The sequence below is a fragment of the Arachis hypogaea genome, chromosome 4, assembly GCF_003086295.3.
Source record: "Arachis hypogaea cultivar Tifrunner chromosome 4, arahy.Tifrunner.gnm2.J5K5, whole genome shotgun sequence".
Taxonomy (NCBI): domain Eukaryota; kingdom Viridiplantae; phylum Streptophyta; class Magnoliopsida; order Fabales; family Fabaceae; genus Arachis; species Arachis hypogaea.
The window spans coordinates 32,914,917-32,941,449 of record NC_092039.1 but is presented as its reverse complement, the minus strand read 5'-3'; the positions used below and the strand labels follow the sequence as shown (position 1 = coordinate 32,941,449).

General features: G+C 36.9%; 1 non-coding gene across 1 annotated transcript; it reads right to left on the bottom strand.

The window, feature by feature from the left end:
* Window positions 1-3,840: 3,840 nt before the first annotated feature.
* Window positions 3,841-3,944, bottom strand: LOC112799546 (small nucleolar RNA R71). The gene has a single exon (XR_003201120.1). It is a non-coding gene; the product is annotated as a small nucleolar RNA R71 (small nucleolar RNA).
* Between the last annotated feature and the right edge of the window lie 22,589 nt (window positions 3,945-26,533).

Here is a 26,533-nt window from a genome sequence, read left to right as displayed (position 1 = left end):
TTATCCTGGCATTTAGGTAGTTTCTAGTAGTTCAAGCTACTTTTAGGGATGTTTTCATTAATTTTATGTTAAATTCACATTTCTGGACTTTACTATGAGTTTGTGTGTTTTTCTATGATTTCAGTAAATTCTGGCTGAATTGAGGGACTGAGCAAAACTCTGAAAAAGGCTGACAAAAGGACTGCTGATGCTGTTGGAATCTGACCTCCCTGCACTCGGAATGAATTTTCTGAGCTACAGAACTCCAATTGACGCGCTCTCAACGGCGTTGGAAAGTAGACATCCAGAGCTTTCCAGCAATATATAATAGTCCATACTTTATTCGGAAATTGACGACGTAACTTGGCGTTGAACGCCAAGTACATGCTGCTGTCTGGAGTTAAACGCCAGAAAAACGTCATGATCCGGAGTTGAACGCCCAAAACACGTCATAACTCGGAGTTCAACTCCAAGAAAAGCCTCAGCTCGTGGATAGATCAAGCTCAGCCCAAACATACACCAAGTGGGCCCCGGAAGTGAATTTATGCATCAAATACTTACTCATGTAAACCCTAGTAGCTAGTCTAGTATAAATAGGATAAGTTACTATTGTATTAGACATCTTTGGTCTCAGTTTTGTTTTATTCTTCATCTTAGGAGACTATTGATCACATTCAGGGGGCTGGCCATTCGGCCATGCCTGAACCTTTTACTTATGTATTTTCAACGGTGGAGTTTCTGCACACCATAGATTAAGGGTGTGGAGCTCTACTGTACCTCAAGTATTAATGCAATTCTATTTTCTTTTATTCAAATCTCTCTTATTCTTATTCCAAGATATTCATTCGTACCCAAGAACATGATGAATGTGATGATTATGTGACGCTCATCATCATTCTCACTTATGAACGCACGTGATTGACAACCACTTCCGTTCTACATGCAACAGAGCTTGAATGTGTATCTCTTAGATTCCCCAACAGAATCTTCGTGGTATAAGCTAGATAGATGGCGGCATTTATGAGGATCCGGAAAGTTTCACCTTGTCTGTGGTATTCGAGTAGGATCCTGGGAATCCGAAAAGTCTAACCTTGTCTGTGGTATTCCGAGTAGGATTCCGGTAATGAATGACTGTGACGTGCTTCAGACTCGCAAGTGCTGGGCGTTAGTGACAGACGCAAAAGAATCAAGGGATTCTATTCCAGTAGGAGCGGGAACCAACCAGTGATTAGCCGTGCTGTGACAGAGCGCGTGAGCGTAGTTTTCACTGCGAGGATGGGATGTAGCCTTCGGCCAGTGTGATGCCTCCAGACGATTAGCCATGCGAGTGACAGCCGCAGAGGACCATTTTCCCGAGAGGATTCAAAGTAGCCATCGTCGAATGGTGAACCCCTATACACAGCTTGCCATGGAAAGGAGTAAGAAGGATTGAGTTGAAGCAGTAGGAAAGTAGGCGTCCGTGAGCCATACAGTATCTCCATATGCTTATCTGAAATTCCCACCAATGAATCTGCATAAGTATCCCTTTTATTATTTCTTTTTATTATTTGATTTTCTAAATTCCATAATTTTATCTGCCTAACTGAGATTCACAAGGTGACCATAGCTTGCTTCATACCAACAATCTCTGTGGGATCGACCCTTACTCGCGTAAGGTTTATTACTTGGACGACCCAGTACACTTGCTGGTTAGTTGAACGGAGTTGTGAATTCAACTGGTGCCACAATAATGATTTCATACAAGTACAAAAGAATATGGATCACAATTTCGTCCACCAAGTTTTTGGCGCCGTTGCCGGGGATTGTTCGAGTATGAACAACTGACGGTTCATCTTGTTGCTCAGATTAGGTAATTTTCTTTTCAAAAATCTTTTTCAAAATTTTTCTTTTCTTTTTTTTTGTTTTTCTAATAATGTTTTTCGAAAAAAAAATTAATTAATAAAAATACAAAAAAATTAGAAAATCATAAAAATCAAAAATATTTTGTGTTTCTTGTTTGAGTCTTGTGTTAATTTTTAAGTTTGGTGTCAATTGCATGCTTTTGAAAATTTTCTTGCATTTTTTTTCGAAAATTCCATGCATTCATAGTGTTCTTCATGATCTTCAAGTTGTTCTTGACAAGTCCTCTTGTTTGATCTTGATGATTTCTTGTTTTGTGTTGTTTGTTGTTTTTCATGTGCACTTTTGCATTCATATTTTCCATGCATTAAAGATTTCTAAGTTTGGTGTCTTGCATGTTTTCTTTGCATAAAAAATTTTTCAAAATTATGTTCTTGATGTTCATCTTGATCTTCAAAGTGTTCTTGGTGTTCATCTTGACATTCATAGCATTCTTGCATGCATCTTGTGTCTAGATCCAAAATTTTCATGTTTTGGGTCATTTTTGTGTTTTTCATTAAAAATATTCAAAAATAAAAAAAATATCTTTTCCTTATTTCCCTCCAAATTTTCGAAATTTTGGGTTGACTTGGTCAAAAATTTTTAAAATTAGTTGTTTCTCACAAGTCAAGTCAAAATTTCAATTTTTTTTAAAAAAAATCTTATCTTTTCAAAATCTTTTTCAAAAATTATATCTTCTTCATTTTTTTTATTTTTCAAAAATTTCAAAAATCTTTTTTAAAAATATTTTCAAAATCTTTTTCTTATCCTTATATCAAATTTTCGAAATTAGCTAACAATTAATGTGATTGGTCCAAAAAAATTTGAAGTTTGTTACTCTCTTGTTAAGAAAGGTTCAATCTTTAAATTCTAGAATCTTATCTTGTAGTTTCTTGTTAGTTAAGTCAATTTTAAGAATTAAATCTTTTTATCTTTTATCTTATCTTTTTCAAAAATTTTATCTTTTTCAAAATTTGATTTCAAAATATCTTATCTAACTTCTTATCTTCTTATCTTTTTCAAAATTTGATTTCAATATCTTTTTCAACTAACTTTTTGACTTTTTGTTTGTTTCTTATCTTTTTCAAAACCACTTAACTACTCTTCCCTCTCTAATTTTCGAAAATATCTCATCCCTTTTCAAAATTTCTTTTTAATTAATTAATTGTTTTAAATTTTAATTTTAATCTTATCTTATCTTTAATTTTCGAAAATTACTAACCCCTTTTTTCAAAATTATTTTCGAATTTTTCCCTCTCTTTTCTTCTTCTATTTAATTATTTATTTACTAACACTTCTCTTCACCTCTCTTCATCTAAGAATCCGAACTTCTTATATCCCTTGTATTTGGATTCTTTTCCCCTTTCTTCTTCTACTAACATAAAGGAATCTCTATACTGTGACATAGAGGATTCCTCTTTCTTTTCTTGTTTTCTTCTCTTTCATATGAGCAGGAACAGGGAAAAAGGCACTCTTGTTGAAATTGATCCAGAACCTGAAAGGACTCTGAAGAGAAAACTAAAAGAAGCTAAATTACAACAATCCAGAAATAACCTTTCAGAAATTTTCGAACAAGAGAAGGAGATGGCAGCCAAAAATAATAATAATAATGCAAGGAGAATGCTTGGTGACTTCACCAAGCCAACGTCCAAGTTTGATGGAAGAAGCATCTCCATTCCTGCCATTGGAGCCAATAATTTTGAGCTGAAACCTCAGCTAGTTGCCTTAATGCAACAAAACTGCAAGTTTTATGGACTTCCATCTGAAGATCCTTATTAGTTCTTAACTGAGTTCTTGCAGATCTGTGAGACTGTAAAGACGAATGGAGTTGATCCTGAAGTCTACAGACTCATGCTTTTCCCTTTTGCTGTAAGAGACAAAGCTAGAATATGGTTGGATTCACAACCTAAGGATAGCCTGGACTCCTGGGATAAGCTGGTCACTGCCTTCTTGGATAAATTCTTTCCTCCTCAAAAGCTGAGCAAGCTGAGAGTGGATGTTCAAACCTTCAAACAAAAAGATGGTGAATCCCTCTATGAAGCTTGGGAAAGATACAAGCAGTTGACCAAAAGATGTCCATCTGACATGTTTTCAGAATGGACCCTATTAGATATATTCTATTATGGTCTCTCTGAATTTTCGAAAATGTCATTGGACCATTCTGCAGGTGGATCTATTCACCTGAAGAAAACGCCTGAAGAGGCTCAAGAACTCATTGACATGGTTGCAAACAACCAGTTCATGTATACCTCTGAGAGGAATTCCGTGAATAATGGGATACCTCAGAAGAAAGAAGTTCTTGAAATTGATGCTCTGAATGCCATATTGGCTCAGAACAAAGTGTTGACTCAACAGGTCAACATGATCTCTCAAAATCTGAATGGATTGCAACATGCATCCAACAGTACTAGAGTGACAGCTTCTGAAGAAGCTTATGATCCCGAGAACCCTGCCATGGCAGAGGTTAATTATATGGGTGAACCATATGGAAATACCTATAACCCATCATGGAGAAATCATCCAAATTTCTCCTGCAAGGATCAACAAAAGCCTCAACAAGGCTTTAACAATGGTGGACGCAATAGGCTAAGCAATAGCAAGCCATATCCATCATCTTCTCAGCAACAGATAGAGAATTCTGAACAAAACACTTCTAATTTAGCCAATATTGTCTCTGATCTGTCAAAGGCCACTTTCAGTTTCATGAATGAAACAAGATCCTCCATCAGAAATCTGGAGGCACAAGTGGGCCAACTGAGTAAGAAAGTCATTGAAACTCCTCCCAGTATTCTCCCAAGCAACACAGAAGAGAATCCAAAAGGAGAGTGCAAGGCCATTGATATACTCAACATGGCCGAATGCACAAGGGAGGAAGAGGACGAAAATCCTAGTGAGGAAGACCTCCTGGGACATCCCTCAAGCAAGAAGGAGTTTCCTATTAAGGATCCAAAGGAATCTGAGGCTCATACAGAGACCATAGAGATTCCATTAAATCTCCTTCTGCCATTCATGAGCTCTGAAGACTATTCATCCTCTGAAGAGGATGAAGATGTGACTGGAGAGCAAATTGCTCAATACTTAGAAGCTATCATGAAGCTGAATGCCAAGTTGTTTGGTAATGAGACTTGGGAAAGTGAACCTCCCTTGCTCATTAGTGAACTAGATACTTGGATTCAGAAAACTCTACCTCAAAAGAAACAAGATCCTGGCAAGTTCCTAATACCTTGTACCATAGGCACCATGAGCTTTGAAAAAGCTCTATGTGATCTAGGGTCAGGGATAAATCTTATGCCACTCTCTGTAATGGAGAAGCTAGGGATCATTGAGGTACAACCTGCCTTGTTCACATTACAATTGGCAGATAAGTCATTGAGACAAGCTTATGGAATAGTAGAGGTCGTGCTAGTAAAGGTTGAAGGCCTTTACATCCCTGCTGATTTCATAATCTTAGACACTAGGAAGGAAGAGGATGATTGCATCATCCTTGGAAGACCTTTCCTAGCCACAGCAGAAGCTGTGATAGATGTCAACAGAGGTGAGTTAGTCCTTCAATTGAATAGGGACTACCTTGTGTTTAAGGCACATGGCCATCCCTCTGTGACAGAAGAGAGTAAGCATGAAGAGCTTCTCTCAGTTCAGAGTCAAGAAGAACCCACACAGTCAAACTCTAAGTTTGGTGTTGTGAGGCCACAACCAAACTCTAAGTTTGGTGTTAAGACCCCATATCCAAACTCTAAGTTTGGTGTTGGGACTACACTAACGTTGACCTGATCACCTTGTGGCTCCATGAGAGCCACTGTCAAGCTATTGACATTAAAGAAGCGCTTGTTGGGAGGCAACCCAATATTATCTATCTAATTTTTATTATATTGTTATTTTGTGTTTTATTAGGTACATGATCATGAGGAGTCACGAAAAAAATAAAAAAAATTAAAAACAGAGTCAAAAACAGAAGAAAAAAATTTTTCACCCTGGAGGACGCACAGGCTGGCGTTCAACGCCAGTAAGATGCATCTGGCTGGCGTTCAACGCCAGAACAGAGCACCATTCTGGTGCTGAACACCAGAAACAAGCAACATTCTGGCGCTGAACGCCAGGAATGTGCCCAGAGAAGAAAAGCTGGCGCTGAACGCCAGCAACAAGCATGAAACTGGCGTTCAACGCCAGAAACATGCTTTACATGGGCGTTGAACGCCCAGAACGTGCACCAATGGGCGTTTAAACGCTAGTTTGGTGTGCAAAGGCATTTTACATGCCTATTTGGTGCAGGGATGGAATTCCTTGACACCTCAGGATCCTGTGGACCCCACAGGATCACCTCAGGATCTGTGGACTCCACAGGATCCCCACCTACCATATTCCCACCTTACCTTTTAATCCTAATCACACTCTCCTAATCCTATTTCACTCTTCCCCATATCACACTTCCCAAAAACCCTCACCAATCACCTCAATTCCTCTTCCCAATTACCCCTTCACCACTCACATCAATCCACTCTTCCCCATAAACCCCACCTACCTTCATAAAATTCAAAATCAATTCCCCACCCATTCCCACCCAAAATGGCCGAACACCCACCCTCCCCTCTCCCTATAAATACCTTTCCATTCTACTTCATTTTCACACAACACTAACCCATCTTCTCCCCCTTAGCCGAACCTACCTCTCTCCCTCTCTACCATATTTTTTTCTTCTTCTTCTTCTCTTCTTTTCTTTCTTGCTCGAGGGCGAGCAAAATTTTAAGTTTGGTGTGGTAAAAGCATAAGCTTTTTGTTTTTCCATTACCATCAATGACACCTAAGGTCGGAGCATCCTCTAAAAAAGGGAAAGGGAAGACAAAAGCTTCCACCTCCGAGTCATGGGAGATGGAAAGATTCATCTCCAAGAGCCATCAAGACCACTTCTATGATGTTGTGGCAAAGAAGAAGGTGATCCCCGAGGTCCCTTTCAAGCTCAAAAAGAATGAGTATCCGGAAATCCGACATGAAATCCAAAGAAGAGGTTGGGAAGTCCTAACCAACCCCATGCAACAAGTCAGAATATTGATGGTTCAAGAGTTCTATGCCAATGCATGGATCACTAGGAACCATGATCAAAGTATGAACCCAAATCCAAAGAACTATCTCACAATGGTTCGGGGAAAATACTTAGATTTTAGTCCGGAAAATGTGAGGTTGGTGTTTCACTTGCCCATGATGCAAGGAGATGAACGTCCCTACACTAGAAGGGTTAACTTTAACCAAAGGTTAGACCAAGTCCTTATGGACATATGTGTGGAAGGAGCTCAGTGGAGAATAGATTCCAAAGGCAAGCCAGTTCAACTAAGAAGACTGGATCTCAAGCCTGTGGCTAGAGGATGGTTGGAGTTCATTCAACGCTCCATCATTCCTACTAGCAACCGATCTGAAGTCACTGTGGATCGGGCCATCATGATCCATAGCATCATGATTGGAGAGGAAGTAGAAGTTCATGAGGTCATCTCCAATGAACTCTACAAAATAGCCGATAAGTCCTCCACCATGGCAAGGCTAGCTTTTCCTCACCTTATTTCCCATCTGTGTTACTCAGCTGGAGTTATCATAGAAGGAGATACCCCCATTGAAGAGGATAAGCCCATCACCAAGAAAAGGATGGAGCAAGCAAGAGAGACCATGCACGGTTCTCAAGAAGTGCATGAGGAAGCTCATCATCAACAAATTCCTGAGATGCCTCAAGGGATGCACTTTCCTCCCAACAACTACTGGGAGCAACTCAACACCTCCTTAGAAGATTTGAACCACAATGTGGAACAATTAAGGGTGGAACATCATGAGCACTCCATCATTCTCCAAGAAATAAGAGAAGATCAAAGAGCAATGAGGGAGGAGCAACAAAGGCAAGGAAGGGACATAGAAGAGCTTAAGGACATTGTTGGTCCTTCAAGAAGAAGACGCCACTAAAGGTGGATTCATTCCTTGTTCTTTATTTCTTTCTGTTTTCGGTTTTTAATATTGTGTTTATCTATGTTTTGTGTCTCTACATCATGATCATTAGTATGTAACCATGCCTTAAAGCTATGAATAAAATCCATTAATCCTTCACCTCTCTTAAATGAAAAATGTTTTAATTCAAAAGAATAAGAAGTACATGAATTTCGAATTTACCCTTGAATTTAATTTAATTATATTGATGTGGTGACAATACTTTTTGTTTTCTGAATGAATGATTGAACAGTGCATATGTCTTTTGATATTGTTGTTTATGAGTGTTAAAATTGTTGGCTCTTGAAAGAATGATGAATAAAGAGAAATGTTATTGATGATCTGAAAAAAAATCATGAAATTGATTCTTGAAGCAAGAAAAAGCAGTGAAAAAGGAAGCTTGCGAAAAAAAAAAAGTGGCGAAAAAAAATAGAAAGAAAAAGAAAAAGCAAGCAGAAAAAGCCAATAGCCCTTAAAACCAAAAGGCAAGGGTAAAAAGGATCCAAGGCTTTGAGCATCAATGGATAGGAGGGCCCAAGGAAATTAAATCCAGGCCTAAGCGGCTAAATCAAGCTGTCCCTAAACCATGTGCTTGTGTCATGAAGGTCCAAGTAAAAAGCTTGAGACTGAGTGGTTAAAGTCGTGATCCAAAGCAAAAAAGTGTGCTTAAGAGCCCTGGACACCACTAACTGGGGACTTTAGCAAAGCTAAGTCACAATCTGAAAAGGTTCACCCAGTTATGTGTCTGTGGCATTTATGTATCCGGTGGTAATACTGGAAAACAAAATGCTTAGGGCCACGGCCAAGACTCATAAGTAGCTGTGTTCAAGAATCAACATGCTTAACTAGGAAAGTCAATAACACTATCCAAAATTCTAAGTTCCCAGAGACGCCAATCACTCTAAACTACAAAGGAAAAAAGTGAGATGCCGAAACTGTTCAGAAGCAAAAAGCTACAAGTCCCGCTCATCTAATTATAATTAATATTCATTGATATTCTGGAATTTATAGTATATTCTCTTCTTTCATCCTATTTGATTTTCAGTTGCTTGGGGACAAGCAACAATTTAAGTTTGGTGTTGTGATGAGCGGATAATTTATACGCTTTTTGGCATTGTTTTTAGGTAGTTTCTAGTAAGTTCAAGCTACTTTTAGGGATGTTTTCATTAATTTTTATGTTAAATTCACATTTCTGGACTTTACTATGAGTTTGTGTGTTTTTCTGTGATTTCAGGTAAATTCTGGCTGAAATTGAGGGACTTGAGCAAAATTCTGAAAAAGGCTGACAAAAGGACTGCTGATGCTGTTGGAATCTGACCTCCCTGCACTCGGAATGAATTTTCTGGAGCTACAGAACTCCAATTGGCGCGCTCTCAACGGCGTTGGAAAGTAGACATCCAGAGCTTTCCAGCAATATATAATAGTCCATACTTTATTCGGAAATTGACGACGTAACTTGGCGTTGAACGCCAGGTACATGCTGCTGTCTGGAGTTAAACGCCAGAAAAACGTCATGATCCGGAGTTGAACGCCCAAAACACGTCATAACTCGGAGTTCAACTCCAAGAAAAGCCTCAGCTCGTGGATAGATCAAGCTCAGCCCAAATATACACCAAGTGGGCCCCGGAAGTGAATTTATGCATCAAATACTTACTCATGTAAACCCTAGTAGCTAGTCTAGTATAAATAGGATAAGTTACTATTGTATTAGACATCTTTGGTCTCAGTTTTGTTTTATTCTTCATCTTAGGAGACTATTGATCACATTCAGGGGGCTGGCCATTCGGCCATGCCTGAACCTTTTACTTATGTATTTTCAACGGTGGAGTTTCTGCACACTATAGATTAAGGGTGTGGAGCTCTACTGTACCTCAAGTATTAATGCAATTCTATTTTCTTTTATTCAAATATCTCTTATTCTTATTCCAAGATATTCATTCGTACCCAAGAACATGATGAATGTGATGATTATGTGACGCTCATCATCATTCTCACTTATGAACGCACGTGATTGACAACCACTTCCGTTCTACATGCAACAGAGCTTGAATGTGTATCTCTTAGATTCCCCAACAGAATCTTCGTGGTATAAGCTAGATAGATGGCGGCATTTATGAGGATCCGGAAAGTCTCACCTTGTCTGTGGTATTCCGAGTAGGATCCTGGGAATCCGAAAAGTCTAACCTTGTCTGTGGTATTCCGAGTAGGATTCCGGTAATGAATGACTGTGACGTGCTTCAGACTCGCAAGTGCTGGGCGTTAGTGACAGACGCAAAAGAATCAAGGGATTCTATTCCAGTAGGAGCGGGAACCAACCAGTGATTAACCGTGCTGTGACAGAGCGCGTGAGCGTAGTTTTCACTGCGAGGATGGGATGTAGCCTTCGGCCAGTGTGATGCCTCCAGACGATTAGCCATGCGAGTGACAGCCGCAGAGGACCATTTTCCCGAGAGGATTCAAAGTAGCCATCGTCGAATGGTGAACCCCTATACACAGCTTGCCATGGAAAGGAGTAAGAAGGATTGAGTTGAAGCAGTAGGAAAGTAGGCGTCCGTGAGCCATACAGTATCTCCATATGCTTATCTGAAATTCCCACCAATGAATCTGCATAAGTATCCCTTTTATTATTTCTTTTTATTATTTGATTTTCTAAATTCCATAATTTTATCTGCCTAACTGAGATTCACAAGGTGACCATAGCTTGCTTCATACCAACAATCTCTGTGGGATCGACCCTTACTCGCGTAAGGTTTATTACTTGGACGACCCAGTACACTTGCTGGTTAGTTGAACGGAGTTGTGAATTCAACTGGTGCCACAATAATGATTTCATACAAGTACAAAAGAATATGGATCACAATTTCGTCCACCACCTACTCAATCATGAAATCCCTGAGATGCCTCAAGGGATGCACTTTCCTCCACAAAACTATTGGGAGCAAATCAACACTTTCCTAGGAGAATTGAGTTCCAACATGGGACAACTAAGGGTGGAGCACCAAGAACATTCCATTCTCCTCCATGAAATTAGAGAAGATCAAAAAGTCATGAGAGAGGAGCAACAAAGGCAAGGAAGAGACATTGAGGAGCTCAAGCACTCCATAAGATCTTCAAGAGGAAGAACAAGCCGCCATCACTAAGGTGGACCCGTTCTTTAATCTCCTTGTTCTTTATTTTCCTATTTTTCGAATTTTTATGCTTATGTTCATCATCTATGCTTGTGTCTTATGATCTTTAGTGTCTTAGTGTCTATGCCTTAAAGTTATGAATGTCCTATGAATCCATCACCTTTCTTAAATGAAAAATGTTCTTAATTAGAAAAGAGAAGAATTGCATGAATTTTGAATTTTATAACAAATTAATTATTTTGATGTGGTGGCAATACTTTAACTTCTGAATGTATGCTTGAACAGTGCATATGTCTTTTGAATTTGTTTTTCATGAATGTGGGCTCTTGAAAGAATGATAAAAAATGAGACATGTTACTGAGGATCTGAAAAATCCTAAAAATGATTCTTAAAGCAAGAAAAAGCATTGAATACAAAAAAAAAGAGATATTACATGTGAAAAAAAAAAGAGAAAAGAAAAAGAAAAAAATAAAGTTGTGATCCAAGGCAAAAAGAGTGTGCTTAAGAACCCTGGACACCTCTAATTGGGGACTCTAGCGAAGCTGAGTCACAATCTGAAAAGGTTCACCCAGTTATGTGTCTATGGCATGTATGTATCCGGTGGTAATACTGGAAGACAGAGTGCTTTGGGCCACAGCTAAGACTCATAAAGTAGCTATGTTCAAGAATCATCATACTTAACTAGGAGAATCAACAACACTATCTGGATTCTAAGTTCCTATAGAAGCCCATCATTCTGAATTTCAAAGGATAAAGTGAGATGCCAAAACTGTTCAGAGGCAAAAAGCTAAAAGCCCCGCTCATCTAATTAATATTGATCTTCATAGATGTTTTTGGAATTCATTGCATATTCTCTTCTTTTTATCTTATTTGATCTTCAGGTTCTTGGGGACAAGCAATAATTTAAGTTTGGTGCTGTGATAAGCGGATAATTTATAAGCTTTTTGGCATTGTTTTTAGTATGTTTTTAGTATGTTTTAGTTATTTTTTATTATATTTTTATTAGTTTTTAGTTAAAATTCACTTTTCTGGACTTTACTATGAGTTTGTGTGTTTTTCTGTGATTTCAGGTATTTTCTGGCTGAAATTGAGGGACCTGAGCAAAAATCTGATTCAGAGGCTGAAAAGGACTACAGATGCTATTGGATTCTAACCTCCCTACACTCGAAGTGAATTTTCTGGAGCTACAAAAGCCCAATTGGCGCGCTCTTAACTGCGTTGAAAAGTAGACATCCTGGGCTTTCCAGAAATATATAATAGTTCATACTTTGCCCGAGATTTGATGGCCCAAACAGGCGTTCCAAGTCAGCTCAAGAATTCTGGCGTAAAACGCCGGAACTGGCACAAGAATGGGAGTTAAACGCCCAAACTGGCACAAAAGCTGGCGTTTAACTCCAAGAAGAGTCTCTACACGAAAATGCTTCAATGCTCAGCCCAAGCACACACCAAGTGGGCCCAGAAGTAGATTTTTATGTCATTTACTCATTTCTGTAAACCCTAGCTACTAGTTCTCTATAAGTAGGACCTTTTGCTATTGTATTTTCGTCTTTTGATCACTTGAATCTTTTGATCATGTTTTTATGATTGAACCCTCTTTGGGAGGCTAGCCTCTCGGCCATGCCTAGACCTTGTTCTTATGTATTTTCAACGGTGGAGTTTCTACATACCATAGATTAAGGTGTGGAGCTCTGTTGTACCTCGAGTATTAATGCAATTACTATTGCTCTTCTATTCAATTTAGCTTATTCTTGTTCTAAGATATTCATTCGTACCCAAAAACATGATGACTGTGATGATTATGTGACGCTCATCATCATTCTCACTTATGAACACGTGCCTGACAACCACTTCCGTTCTACAAGCAAACAAGGCTTGAATGTTTATCTCTTGGATCCCTTAATCGGAATATTCATGGTATAAGCTAGAATTGATGGTGGCATTCAAGAGAATCCGGAAGGTCTAAACCTTGTCTGTGGTATTCTGAGTAGGATTCAAGGATTGAATGACTGTGACGAGCTTGAAACTCGCGATTGTGGGGCGTTAGTGACAGACGCAAAAGAATCAATGGATTCTATTCCGACATGATCGAGAACCGACAGCTGAATAGCCGTGCTGTGACAGAGCGCGTTGAAAATTTTCACTGAGAGGACGGGACTGTAGCCATTGACAACAGTGATGCCCAACATACAGCTTGCCATGGAAAGGAGTAAGAAGGATTGGATGAAGACAGTAGGAAAGCAGAGAGACGGAAGGGACAAAGCATCTCCATACGCTTATCTGAAATTCTCACCAATGAATTGCATAAGTATCTCTATCTTTATTTTATGCTTTATTCATAAATCATTCATAACCATTTGAATCCGCCTGACTGAGATTTACAAGATGACCATAGCTTGCTTCATACCAACAATTTCCGTGGGATCGACCTTTACTCGCGTAAGATTTATTACTTAGACGACCCAATGCACTTGCTGGTTAGTTGTGCGAAGTTGTGATAAAGAGTTGAGATTGCAATTGAGCGTACCATGTTGATGGCGCCATTGATGATCACAATTTCATGCGCCATGCGGCCTAACACTTATGGCAACGGAAATAACGATGGACGCTTTTGCGGTTTTTACTTATGATTTTCAGTTTCTAACTGGTGTGGTCTTGAACCATGTTGAAAAAGGTTTTAAAGGGTTAACATGATTTTCAAATTTGGTTTGAAACTTTTGGTTTAAATGGTTTACTTTTGAAACTAAGTCGAAACTCTTGGTTTGAATAATATGGTTTACAGAAAAAGTGAGTTTTAGGATTTTCTAGATTTATGATTTATATTATCAATAAGGAATTCATCTTGAAACTATGATCTAGAAGGAAAGGGAAATCTATGGTTTTGCTAAATTGTGAATTTGGTTTCAAGCTTCACTTAACAAAAAGGATTCAAGTTACAAGGTTTTGATTTAAGGATAAATGATTTTTAGTCTTTTGGGAAAGGTTTGATATTGAACTTGGTTTCTAATTTATCTTGTAAAAAGGGGATCCAAAATTGAAGAGCTTGTTTGAAGAAATTGTGATTTCGATTAATTAACTTTCGAGTAAATGGATTTTTGAGCCTTTTGAAAGAGCTTTCACAAGGAGCTGGTTTAGAATAAATTCATTTTAAAGGTTTTGAAAAGTATTACAAAATCGGTATTTGGTTTAAAGGAAAATTCAGATTCGTGGTGACGGATAATCAGAGTGACGCAGCGGAAAGCGAGAGGGAATATCGACACGGCAGGGTGCTTTGATGGGGATATATCGTGTAACTCGGATTTTCGAGGGCGAAAATCTTTTTAAGGAGGAGAGGATGTAAGAACCCGCGTTTTCACGTAAAATCGTTTTATAAAATAATTTTATGTGCCCGAGATGGATTCAAAATTTAGAAGTTTTAATTTGAAATTAAAAGGTGAAATTTGGTTTCAATGGATTTTTCTGAGTCAGAAAATGTATTTTCTGAGAAAACCGAGAAAAGTCGAGAACTGACAGCGGAACCGGTCGAACCGGTTTAAGTCTGTCCGGTACTGTGTTTTTAGAAAAATAAGATTTTGGAAAAATTGGTTTATTGTTTTGAAAGGTAAAAATAATTTAGAATTGAAAACTGGGCACTAATCTTAAAGGTTTTGGTCCAAAGTGGGCCAAACAGACCTAAAATGCTAACGGGTTGGACCAGGTCCAAACTGGGCCCAAGATCCAACATATATATGTGTGTTTAATGAGTTTTAAACTCATTTTGTAGAGGGGAGAGAGAGAGAGAGAGAGAGAGAGAGAGAGCTCGGATATGGTAATGGTGGGAGTGAAAACCCCATTGTCACTATTTATCATCACCTTCCGGGAGCCATAACTTGAGCTACGGACCTCCGATTGACGAGCCATTTGCGGCTAAGTGAAGCTCTTGACGATATCTTCCTTTCTATATAAGTTTTTCTGGTAAGAACTCGAAGATCACTCCCCAGTTCTCTGCCCTAAGATTCTACACGATTTTGGTTATGAGTTTTGAGTAGATTTCGTGGTTTTGCTTGTTTAGGTGATCTCTTGTAACGGATAATTGATGGATTTTACCCCTACTCACGTTGGATAAGGTAAGGTTTCACTAATCCCTTGTGTTTAGTTATTTTGTGTATCTTAGGTTTTGATTTTGGTATATATATGTGATGTTAGATTGAGTTTTGGAGTTTGGTGGAGTTGGTTGAGGCTTTGGATCGAGTTTGGTGGTTTCGTTTTGGTGTTTGGTGTGTTTGGAAATCGGCCAAGGTATGGTTTCAATTTCCTTTATGTAATATGTAATGTTCATGGACACTTAGGCTAGTTAACCCTAAGATAGGATTGAATGTTTTTGGTGTCTGAATGATTATATATGAATTGATATAAATTGTTGGTAGTATTAGATTATTGTGGTTGAGGATGGTTATTGAAAATTGTTGTTGTTAATGAGTATTTATGATTGATGTTGTAGTAATGTTGTGTGGAAGAAATTAGAATAATAATGATAATGAGTATATGATTTGATGATGATTGTTGATATTCTAATGATTATGAAGGTTAATAATGAATGTGAGATTTATTGTTATTGATGAGGAGTTGTTGATATAGTTGGTGATTATTGATGAGTTGTGTTGATTAGTAAATGATGGTGTTGGTGTATGATGTGGAAATTAGGTAATGATGATTTTGAGAAAAGTTAATGATTGAGGTGGTTCATTGATGATAGTGATAAATTGATGATTGGTGAATGTATTGGTGGATGATTAATTTTAATTGTATATGTATTTGATGTTGGTGATTGAGGATAGTGAAATGTGAATTAAGTTGGATTTGTTATTGTTGAATAGCTTAGAAGGTTGTGTGATTGAGCAAATGGTTGAAGTAGTATTTGGTATGAATGTTGGTCTACTTTGGTATGGTTGATATGCGATTGAATTGATTTTGGATTGAGATTTGGTTAAAAGTTGAGTTTTTGAGATTTGGGTAAAATGGATTTTTGGTAAACTTTGTCTGATCATAACTTTTGCCTCGGTTTTCAATCAACTAGTATATCTCAAAAAATTGCTATTTAACTAATCTCTTTTCTATCAAATGATAACATTTAAAATTAGGTTACAAGAATGTGATGAATCGTGAAATAAATTACACAGAAAGCAATAAAAATCATGTGACATTCTTTATGTTATCAACTATGCCTAGGATTTTTTAGAACACTGACAATAATATTCTCAATTTTTGTTAATGATAATTATATTCTCAAAATATTAAAAATATTATAAATCTACTTAATGGTGAGAAGAATTCTTTTTCATTAAACGGAGTTTGGTGATGTGACAAATAAAAATCCAATGTGACAAAAAATGTTTTCTTCTTTATTTGAATATGAGATTCCACCATTGTTTCTCAATTTTACCTAAAATCAAAATCCGAAGGCGACACTATTGTCATGCATGGTTGAAGCAGAAGAATATCCATCTCGAATCGGAGGAGCCGATTAATAAAAAGTAGTAGCTACGAAGGGTTCGACGAACATGGAGCAAGCCTTACAATAAAACATGTTTCTGTCATCTTCAGGTGGTGGCATTAAAGTCGAAGACGATAACAAATCCGGAGAGATATTTTTCAATTGTCTTTTTTAGAAGGTATGTTTGAATTTACTATTATATTTGATCCCTATTTCTAAGAATCGAATTTTCATGGCTGGCTTTTGTGTTGGGAAAAAGAAGAATGCTGGGTGTCATTACTTTCAATGGATGGATGAAATTGATGATGTAGCTGGTGTGGAGGAGGAATGCTATGTGAATAACACACCAGTAGACAATGCAAGTGGATGTTTGAAAGGAAGATATAGTAGTATTTAGGATATGATAATACATGGAGATCAAATGATGATGATAGAGCACATGTAAAGAGTTGAATTATTTCTCTACATAATTATGTATGGATTTACTGCAATCTTTTCTCTTCAATGTCAAATGTCAACGAAAGCTGAGCTTGCATGCAATGTTATCAATTTAAAGAGAAAATCAGAAAAAGAAAGAAAGAGAAAAATACGAAGAGACTGTTCAATTTTATATGTTGAGTGTAGTTAGAGTCAAATTAAGGTCTTTTTTATATAAGGTTAATTTGGTCATTCAATTTAAATTGGACAAATAGAATTTCATGAATTGGAGATATTGGGTTGAAACGAGATTGTAATCCTAAACAAATTAAATCCCACGGATTTCTATTTGCTACATGCATCACCAAGTTTTGTTTAACAGAGAAAGATTTTCTTCACTGTTAGACATATTTGTAGTATGTTAAAATATTTAGAGAGCATAATTGTCGTTAATAAAAATTGAGGTTATTATTGTTAACGTTCTGAAAATTCGAGGACATAATTAATAGTTTACTCTATTTTTTAATTAATAATTTATTTATAAACAGTGCACTATAACCTTATATTTTGGTTCTAACTAAACGCTACACAATATATATCGCTTTTTCTGATATTACTTTAGCACGTTTTTTAAAATATTATTTTTTTAATATTTTAAAAATTTTTTATTATAATTAATTTTTTATTTTCTTTTATTTGAGTGAGTCCGTTGGAAGAACGCGGATATTAGAATTAGAGCCTTAAATGTTTTCAATTTAATCTTGAGAAGAATAGGCATTGAGAAGGAAACCAACATGCCGAATGAAATGAAATAGGAAAAGTATAGGTAACTAATAATATTCTTGAATAATGTGTGAACAATGTGAATTAATAGGGTTAAAAGAGTAAATTTAACGAGTAGCATTAAATTAGGGTGTAATATACTTGTATTTGATTGGTGGTTGTTCATGTTGTTCAAGATAATCATTGTTCCCCTAGCACTCCCCAATGAAATACTATTAGAGAATATATGTATAGTTGATATGGCTTTATTTTTTTTATATGGTATCCTCTATAGTGTTATTTAAACATAAAAAGGTGAATCTCACTTGATTCTAATTTTAATTTTAGATAAATTAAGCATAATTTTTATAGACACTAAATTTTTTTTTATATTTAGAGCAATTGGTTTGTTCCAATCTATTATATTTTGGGATATTACCAAGTATATTGATTGGCCATTCTCCTGAGCTTGTAAAGTTGTAACAACAACAACAACAATACAATTCATGTTTTATAGTTGAGTAACCTAAAAATGATCTTTTGAGATTCACAAAATATATCGATTTTATTTTTGACTTTTCAATTACATTATTTATGTCTCCCAGATTGAATAAATTGCATTTAATTGGTCTCTTACCTATTTTTTGGCCAATTTATTTGCCACCGAAAGTTAAATGTCACTGATGTGATACACTGAATGTTGATGAGCGGATAATTTATACGTTTTTTGGCATTGTTTTTAGGTAATTTTTAGTACGTTCAAGCTACTTTTAGGGATGTTTTCATTAGTTTTTATGTTAAATTCACATTTCTGGACTTTACTATGAGTTTGTGTGTTTTTCTGTGATTTCAGGTAATTTCTGGCTGAAATTGAGGGACTTGAGCAAAACTCTGAAAAAAGGCTGACAAAAGGACTGCTGATGCTGTTGGAATCTGACCTCCCTGCACTCAAAATGGATTTTCTGGAGCTACAAAACTCCAATTGGCGCGCTCTCAACGGCGTTAAAAAGTAGACATCCAGAGCTTTCCAGCAATATATAATAGTCCATACTTTATTTGGAAATTGATGACGTAACTTGGCGTTGAACGCCAAGTACATGCTGCTGTCTGGAGTTAAACGCCAGAAAAACGTCATGATCCGGAGTTGAACGCCCAAAACACGTTATAACTTGGAGTTCAACTCCAAGAAAAGCCTCAGCTCGTGGATAGATCAAGCTTAACCCAAGAATACACCAAGTGGGTCCCGGAAGTGGATTTATGCATCAATTACTTACTCATGTAAACCCTAGTAGCTAGTCTAGTATAAATAGGATAAGTTACTATTGTATTAGACATCTTTTGATAGTTTAATCTTTTGACTTTGTAGTCTTTGATCATTCGGTCTTTTGATCATGGAGAGGGCTGGCCATTCGGCCATGCCTGGACCTTTCACTTATGTATTTTCAACGGTGGAGTTTCTGCACACCATAGATTAAGGGTGTGGAGCTCTGCTGTACCTCAAGTTTCAATACAATTATTATTACTTTCTATTCAATTCTCTTCTATCCTTATTCCAAGATATACGTTACACTTAACTTTGATGAATGTGATGATCCGTGACACTCATAATCATTCTCACCTATGAACGCGCGTAACTGACAACCACTTCCGTTTTACTCTAGGCCGGGCGCATATCTCTTAGATTCCCCAACAGAATCTTCGTGGTATAAGCTAGATAGATGGCGGCATTCATGAGGATCCGGAAAGTCTAAACCTTGTCTATGGTATTCCGAGTAGGATTCTGGGATTGAATGACTGTGACGAACTTCAAACTCCTGAAGGCTGGGCGTGATGACAAGCGCAAAAGAATCAAGGGATTTTATTCCAACCTGATTGAGAACCGACAGATGATTAGCCGTGCTGTGACAGAGCATAGGAACGTTTTCACTGAGAGGATGGGATGTAGCCATTGACAACGGTGATGCCCTACATACAGCTTGCCATGGAAAGGAATAGGAAGGATTGGATGAATGTAATAAGAAAATAGAGATACGAGAGGAGCACAGCATCTCCATATGCTTATCTGAAATTTCCACTATTGATTTACATAAGTATTTCTATCCCTTTTTATTTTCTATTTATTATTAATTTTTGAAACCTAAAATCTTTTAATCTGCCCTATGCTCCGGTGGTCTGGAACAGTTACCCACCCAAATAAAGCCGTCTTCATATGTCTGAATTATAATGTGAGTTTTCTTTAAGAATTGTTGTTGAGTTCTTTTATGTTAACTAGTAAGCTTGCTGCATGTAGAGTAGTGGAAAAAGATGGTGTGATTTTTTTTGATGGACAGACAATGTAGAAGAAGATGATAATGAGAGAGAAGACGCTATAACAAATATCAATGAACAAGTGAACATTAATCTAGCTTTGAGGATTGGCAAGTTGAAAGCTGAAGTAAGGATCCAAAAATGTATAATACAAATGTTAGAATGGTTGGTTTTTTATGCTAATTGTAGTTTTAGTTGTGATGGTAAAAATTTGACAATGTTGAATGTAATTTGTTTATGGATGATGAAAGCATGATGATCATTCTCTATTTTATGGGTGTGGTATGTTTTGATAGATTATAAAACCTAAAAACCAAATTGAATGAATACGACAAAAAAATTAATAATAACAGATTATAATTATCAAACTGTCAATGTAACCCAATGATAAGCACCATAGAGCAGCTACCATAAAGAAATACAAAAAGATCTCAAAGATTAAAGGGTCATTGTAAAGTATTTGCTACAAAAAAAACCTATAAAGTCTGGTCATGTGGTATTCATAACTATAAATAACAAAAAAAAAACCACCCTAATTCCGTGTCGAGGTAAATACTAAATTGGTACTTGAAAGATTCTGATACTGATAAAATGGTACCTGACTTTTGTTATTGACAAATGATCTCTGAAATATTTTAAAATTTGACAAAAATACCCAAACCTAAAATCATAACGTCCGTCACAGTGAACAAAAAATGCTAATCTGACACACCAGAATACTGAAATGGCAAACTTTGTTAAGTCTCCTATTACATGAATTTTTTATTTTTTAAAATCAATTGACATGTAGGAAAATCTGATTGTGCCCCAAATTGATCTCTAATCTGAGACCCTAATTTCTCCATTATTAGCATTTCTAATATTTAGAGAATGACCTAAAATATGAAATTTGCAATCTGAGAGGAATGGGTGGTTTAAGGTCTCCATATTATGGTTTGTCTCATAGAAACCCATTAATTGAAGCATCTCAAGATGATGTTGTTGAGGAGAATGTGAGCAAACCTTACAGTGGAATATGCTTTTGTCGCCTTGCAGTGGTTCCTTTGAAATTGAAGACCCTTTCGAACCCACAAATATGATTTCTTTGAACTAGTAAGCATCATTAAAACTAGTATACCCCAAATTACGAAACAAAAGTCAACAAAAAATAAGTTACAAGTATTAACATTAACCCTTTTGATACTTGTAATTGTACCCCCAACATACTGAACCTTACTCTCCTTATCCTTTCTGATGAGCGGATATTTTATACGCTTTTTCGAGGTAATTTCATGTAGATTTTAGTATGTTTTAGTTAGTTTTTAGTATAATTTTATTAGTTTTTAGGCAAAATTCATATTTCTAGACTTTACTATGAGTTTGTGTGCTTTTCTGTAATTTCAGGTATTTTCTAGCTGAAATTGAGGGAGCTGAGCAAAAATCTTATTTAGGCTAAAAAAGGACTGCTGATGCTGTTGGATTCTGACCTCCCTGCACTCGGAATGGATTTTTTGGAGCTACAGTAGTCTAATTGGTGCTCTCTTAATTTATTTGGAAAGTAGACATCCAGGGCTTTCCAGCAATATATAATAGTCCATACTTTGCACGAAGATAGATGACGTAAACAGGCGTTCAATGCCAGTTCCATGCTGCAGTTTGGCGTTCAACGCCAGAAACAGATTGCAAGTTGGAGTTCAATGCCAGAAACAGGTTACAATCTGGCGTTCAACTCCAGAAACAGCCCAGGCACGTGAGAAGCTTAAGTCTCAGCCCCAGCACACACCAAGTGAGCCCCAGAAGTGGATTTCTGCACTATCCATCTTAGTTTACTCATTTTCTGTAAACCTAGGTCACTAGTTTGGTATTTAAACAACTTTTAAAGACTTATTTTGTATCTCATGACATTTTTAGATCTGAATTTTTATACTCTTTGACGGCATGAGTTTCTAAACTCCATTGTTGGGGGTGAGGAGCTCTGCAGCGTCACGATGAATTAATGCAATTATTTCTGTTTTCCATTCAAACATGCTTGTTCCTATCTAAGATGTTCATTCGTGCTTCACTATGAAGAAGGTGATGATCCGTGACACTCATCACCTTCCTCAATCCATGAACGTGTGCCTGACAACCACCTCCGTTCTACATCAGATTGAATGAGCATCTCTTAGATTTCTTAATCAGAATCTTCGTGGTATAAGCTAGAATTTATGGCGGCATTCATGAGAATCCAGAAAGTCTAAACCTTGTCTGTGGTATTCCGAGTAGGATTCAATGATTGAATGGCTGTGACAAGCTTCAAACTCGCGATTGTTGGGCATAGTGACAGACGCAAAAGGATCAATGGATCCTATTCTGACATGATCAAGAACCAACAGATGATTAGTCGTGCTGTGACAGAGAATTTGGACCATTTTCACTGAGAGGATGGGAAGTAGCCATTGACAACGGTGACGCCCTACATACAGCTTGCCATGGAAGGAGCCTTGCGTGTGTGAAGAGGAGGACAAGAGAAAACCTGAAATTCAGAGGACAAAGCATCTCCAAAACTCCAACATATTCTCCATTATTGAGTAACAATTACTTATTCCAAACACTTTCACTTTTTACAATTAAATTCAAAGAACCTTATTGGCATCCTGACTAAGATTAATAAGATAACCATAGCTTGCTTCATACCAAAAATCTCCGTGGGATTGACCCTTACTCACGTAAGGTATTACTTTGACGACCCATTGCACTTGCTGGTTAGTTGTGCAGATTGCAAAGGTGTGATTGCAATTTCGTGCACCAAGTTTTTGGCACCGTTGCCGGGGATTGTTCGTGTTTGAACAACTAAAGGTTTATTTTGTTGCTTAGATTAGGAATAATTTATTTTTGTTGCTATAGAATCATTAAATCTGAGTCCTTTATTTTCTTTTCAAATTTTTTTTCAAAAATATTATTTTTCCTTATTAATTTTTAATTTTTATGTGAGTTTAGTTTTATACTTTAAGTTTGGTGTCAATTGCATATTTCATATTTTCCTTTAAATTTTCGAATTTGTGTTCTTTATTTTTCCTTGATCTTCAAATTGTTCTTGTCAAATTTTCTTGTTTGATCTTTGATTTTTCCTATTTTGTGTATTTTTTGTCTTTTTCTTGTGCTTTTTCAAAATATTAGTTTTCAAAAAATATATTTTTTATATACAATATTAAAACACGTTACATTTATAGCTCAGTTGGCTAGAGCGTTGGCTTATGTTCTTGGCAATTGGGTATCTTTCTTTTAAAACTTTTTTCAAAAATAATTTTTCTTTGATTAAATCTTGTGCCAAACTTTAAGTTTGGTGTTTTCTTGTTAATCTTTCTTTAATTTTCGAAAATTTTATTGTGATTTTCTAAAAATTTTAAGTTTGGTGTTCTTTCTTTTGTTCTTGGTGTTCTTGTGAATCTTCAAGGTGTTCTTGAGTCTTTCTTGTGTTTTGATCTTAAAATTTTTAAGTTTGGTATTCCTTGGTGTTTTCCCTCCAACATTTTCGAAAACAAGGAGTATTAGATCTAAAAATTTTTAAGTCTTGTGTCTTTTGTGTGTTTTTCTCTTTCATCATAAAATTCAAAATTCAAAAAAATATCTCTTCTAACTAATTTTAAGCCATATTTTCGAATTTTTTTTATATAAAAATTTAGATTTTAATTTCAAAATTTTTCAAATCTTATCCTTTTATGATTAAAAAAAAATTATATCTTTTCCGAAAATATCCTAACCACTTTCTCTCTCCTCACTTTTTCGAAAATCTTCATAAAATATTTTTAAATTCTTTTTATTTTTATTTTTATTTTTATTTTTATTTTTATTTTTATTTATTTTTAATTTTATTGTCGTCTTTATTTTATTTTATTTTATTTTATTATTTCAAAATTTTTATATATAATAAAATAAATAAAATAAATTCACATCATCTCCCTTTCTCCATTATGGACTTAAGTGGAAATGAACAGTCCAGAAGGACTCTGGGTCATATCCTAACCTCACTACTGCTTCATACAGAAGTAGTATCTGTATACCCTCCATTGGAGTTAGTAGTTTTGAGTTGAACCCTCAGCTCATTATCATGGTGCAGCAAAGTTGCTAGTATTCCGGTCTTCCACAGGAAGAACCTACAGAGTTTTTGCCACAGTTTTTACAAATTACTGACACAGTACATGATAAGGAAGTAGATCAGGATATCTACAGATTGTTACTGTTTTCATTTGCTATAAAAGACCAAGCTAAGAGGTGGTTAAATAACCAACCTAAGGACAGCATAAAGACATGAAAACAGCTATCAGAAAAATTCTTGAATCACTATTTTCCTACAAAACGGATGACACAGCTAAGGCTGAGCATCCAAGGCTTCAAACAAGGAGATAATGAATCCCTTTATGATGCCTGGGAGAGATACAGAGAGATGTTGAGAAAATGCCCCTCTGAAATATTTTCAGAGTGGGTGCAGTTAGACATCTTCTATTGTGGGCTTACAGAGAAAGCTCAGATTTCTCTATACCACTCAGCTGGTGGATCTATACACATTAGAAAGATAATAGAAGAAGCTCAAGAGCTCATTGATACAGTTGCCAGAAATCAGCATCTGTACCTGAGCAGTGAACCTTCCTTGAAAGAAGAGACTAGAACAGTAACTGCTGAACTCAGTCCTGCAGAATAAGTTACTAAATTCAATTAGCAAATGGATTTTCTAACAAAAAAGCTAGCCGAATTCAAGAAGATAATACAAGAAACAAGAATGGCTAATATGAATATGGAAGTACAGTTAAAGCAAACAGAACAGCAGTTATTTGTAATAACAGAAGAGTGCCAAGCAGTTTAATTAAGAAGTGGAAAAATATTAAATACCTCACTTCAAGGTAGCAGGAAGCCAAGAAATGAGCAAATTACCCAAAATCCATCTGAGGACAGTAAGAGCCCAGAGAGGAATAATTCTGGCGCTCAAACGCCAGAAAATGGGTGGAAAGCTGGCGTTGAACGCCCAAACCATGCTCAGTCCTGGGGTTCAACGCCAGAAACAAGCAAGGAATTGGCGTTAAACGCCCAAAAGAAGAACAATTCTGGCATTCAGACGCCAGAAATAGGTGAGGAGTTGGCATCTAACGCCACTCCAGCTTCCACCCCTAGCATTCAAACGCCAGTGGGAGATCAGACACATACAATTGCTGATAGCGACCCCTCTAAAAAGGCTTCTCAACCCACATCTGCAGGCAATAAACCTACAGCAACTAAGGTTGAGGAATACAAAGCCAAAATGCCTTATCCTCAGAAACTCCGCCAAGCGGAATAGGATAAGCAATTTGCCCACTTTGCAGACTAACTCAGGACTCTTGAAATAAAGATTTCGTTTGCAGAAGCACTTGAGCAAATACCCTCTTATGCTAAGTCCATGAAAGAGATCTTAAGTCATAAGAAGGATTGGAGGGAAACTAAAAAAGTTTACCTCACTAAAGAATACAGTGCAATCATTCTGAAAAGCTAAAAAAGTTTACCTCACTAAAGAATACAGTGTAATCATCCTGAAAAGCTTACCTGAGAAGCTTAAAGATTCCGGAAGCTTTTTGATACCATACACATTAGAGGGTACTTGTACCAAGCAAGCTCTATGTGATCTTGGGGCAAGTATCAACCTAATACCTGCATCTACTATCAAAAAGCTTGGGTTGACTGATGAAGTTAAACCAACCCGGATATGTCTCCAACTTGCTGATGGATCCATTAAATACCCATCAGGCGTGATTGAAGACATGATTGTCAAGGTTGGGCCATTTTCCTTTCCCACTGACTTTGTAGGGCTGGAAATGGAGGAGCACAAGAGTGCAACTCTTATTCTAGGAAGACCTTTCCTAGCAACTGGCCAAACCCTTATTGACGTTCAAAAAGGGGAAGTAACCCTGAGAGTCAATGAGGATGAGTTCAAGTTGAATGTTGTCAAAGCTATGCAGCATCTAGACACCCCAAATGACTGCATGAGCATTGATATCATTGACTCTCTGGTAAAAGAGGTCAATATGACTGAGAGTCTCGAATCAGAGCTAGAGGATATCTTTAAAGATGCTCAGCCTGATCTGGAGGAACTAGAGAGAATAATAGAACCTCTGAAAATCCCTCAGGAAGAGGAGAAACCTCCCAAACCCGAGCTCAAACCATTACCATCATCCCTGAAATATGCATTTCTGGGAGAAGGTGATACCTTTCCTATAATCATAAGCTCTACCTTAGAACCACAGGAAGAGGAAGCACTAATACAAGTGCTAAGGACACACAAGACAGATCTTGGGTGGTCCATCAGTGATCTTAAGGGCATTAGCCCAGCCAAATGCATGCACAAGATCCTATTAGAGGGTGACGCTAAGCCAGTGGTTCAACCATAGAGGCGGCTGAATCTAGCCATGAAGGAGGTGGTGCAGAAGGAGGTCACTAAATTACTAGAGGCTGGGATTATTTATCCTATTTTTGATAGCCCTTGGGTAAGCCCTATCCAAGTCGTCCCTAAGAAGGGTGGCATGACAGTGGTTCATGATAAAAAAAAATGAATTGGTTCCTACAAGAACAGTTACAGGGTGGCGTATGTGAATTGATTATAGAAGGCTCAATACAGCTACCAGAAAGGATCATTTTCCTTTACCAT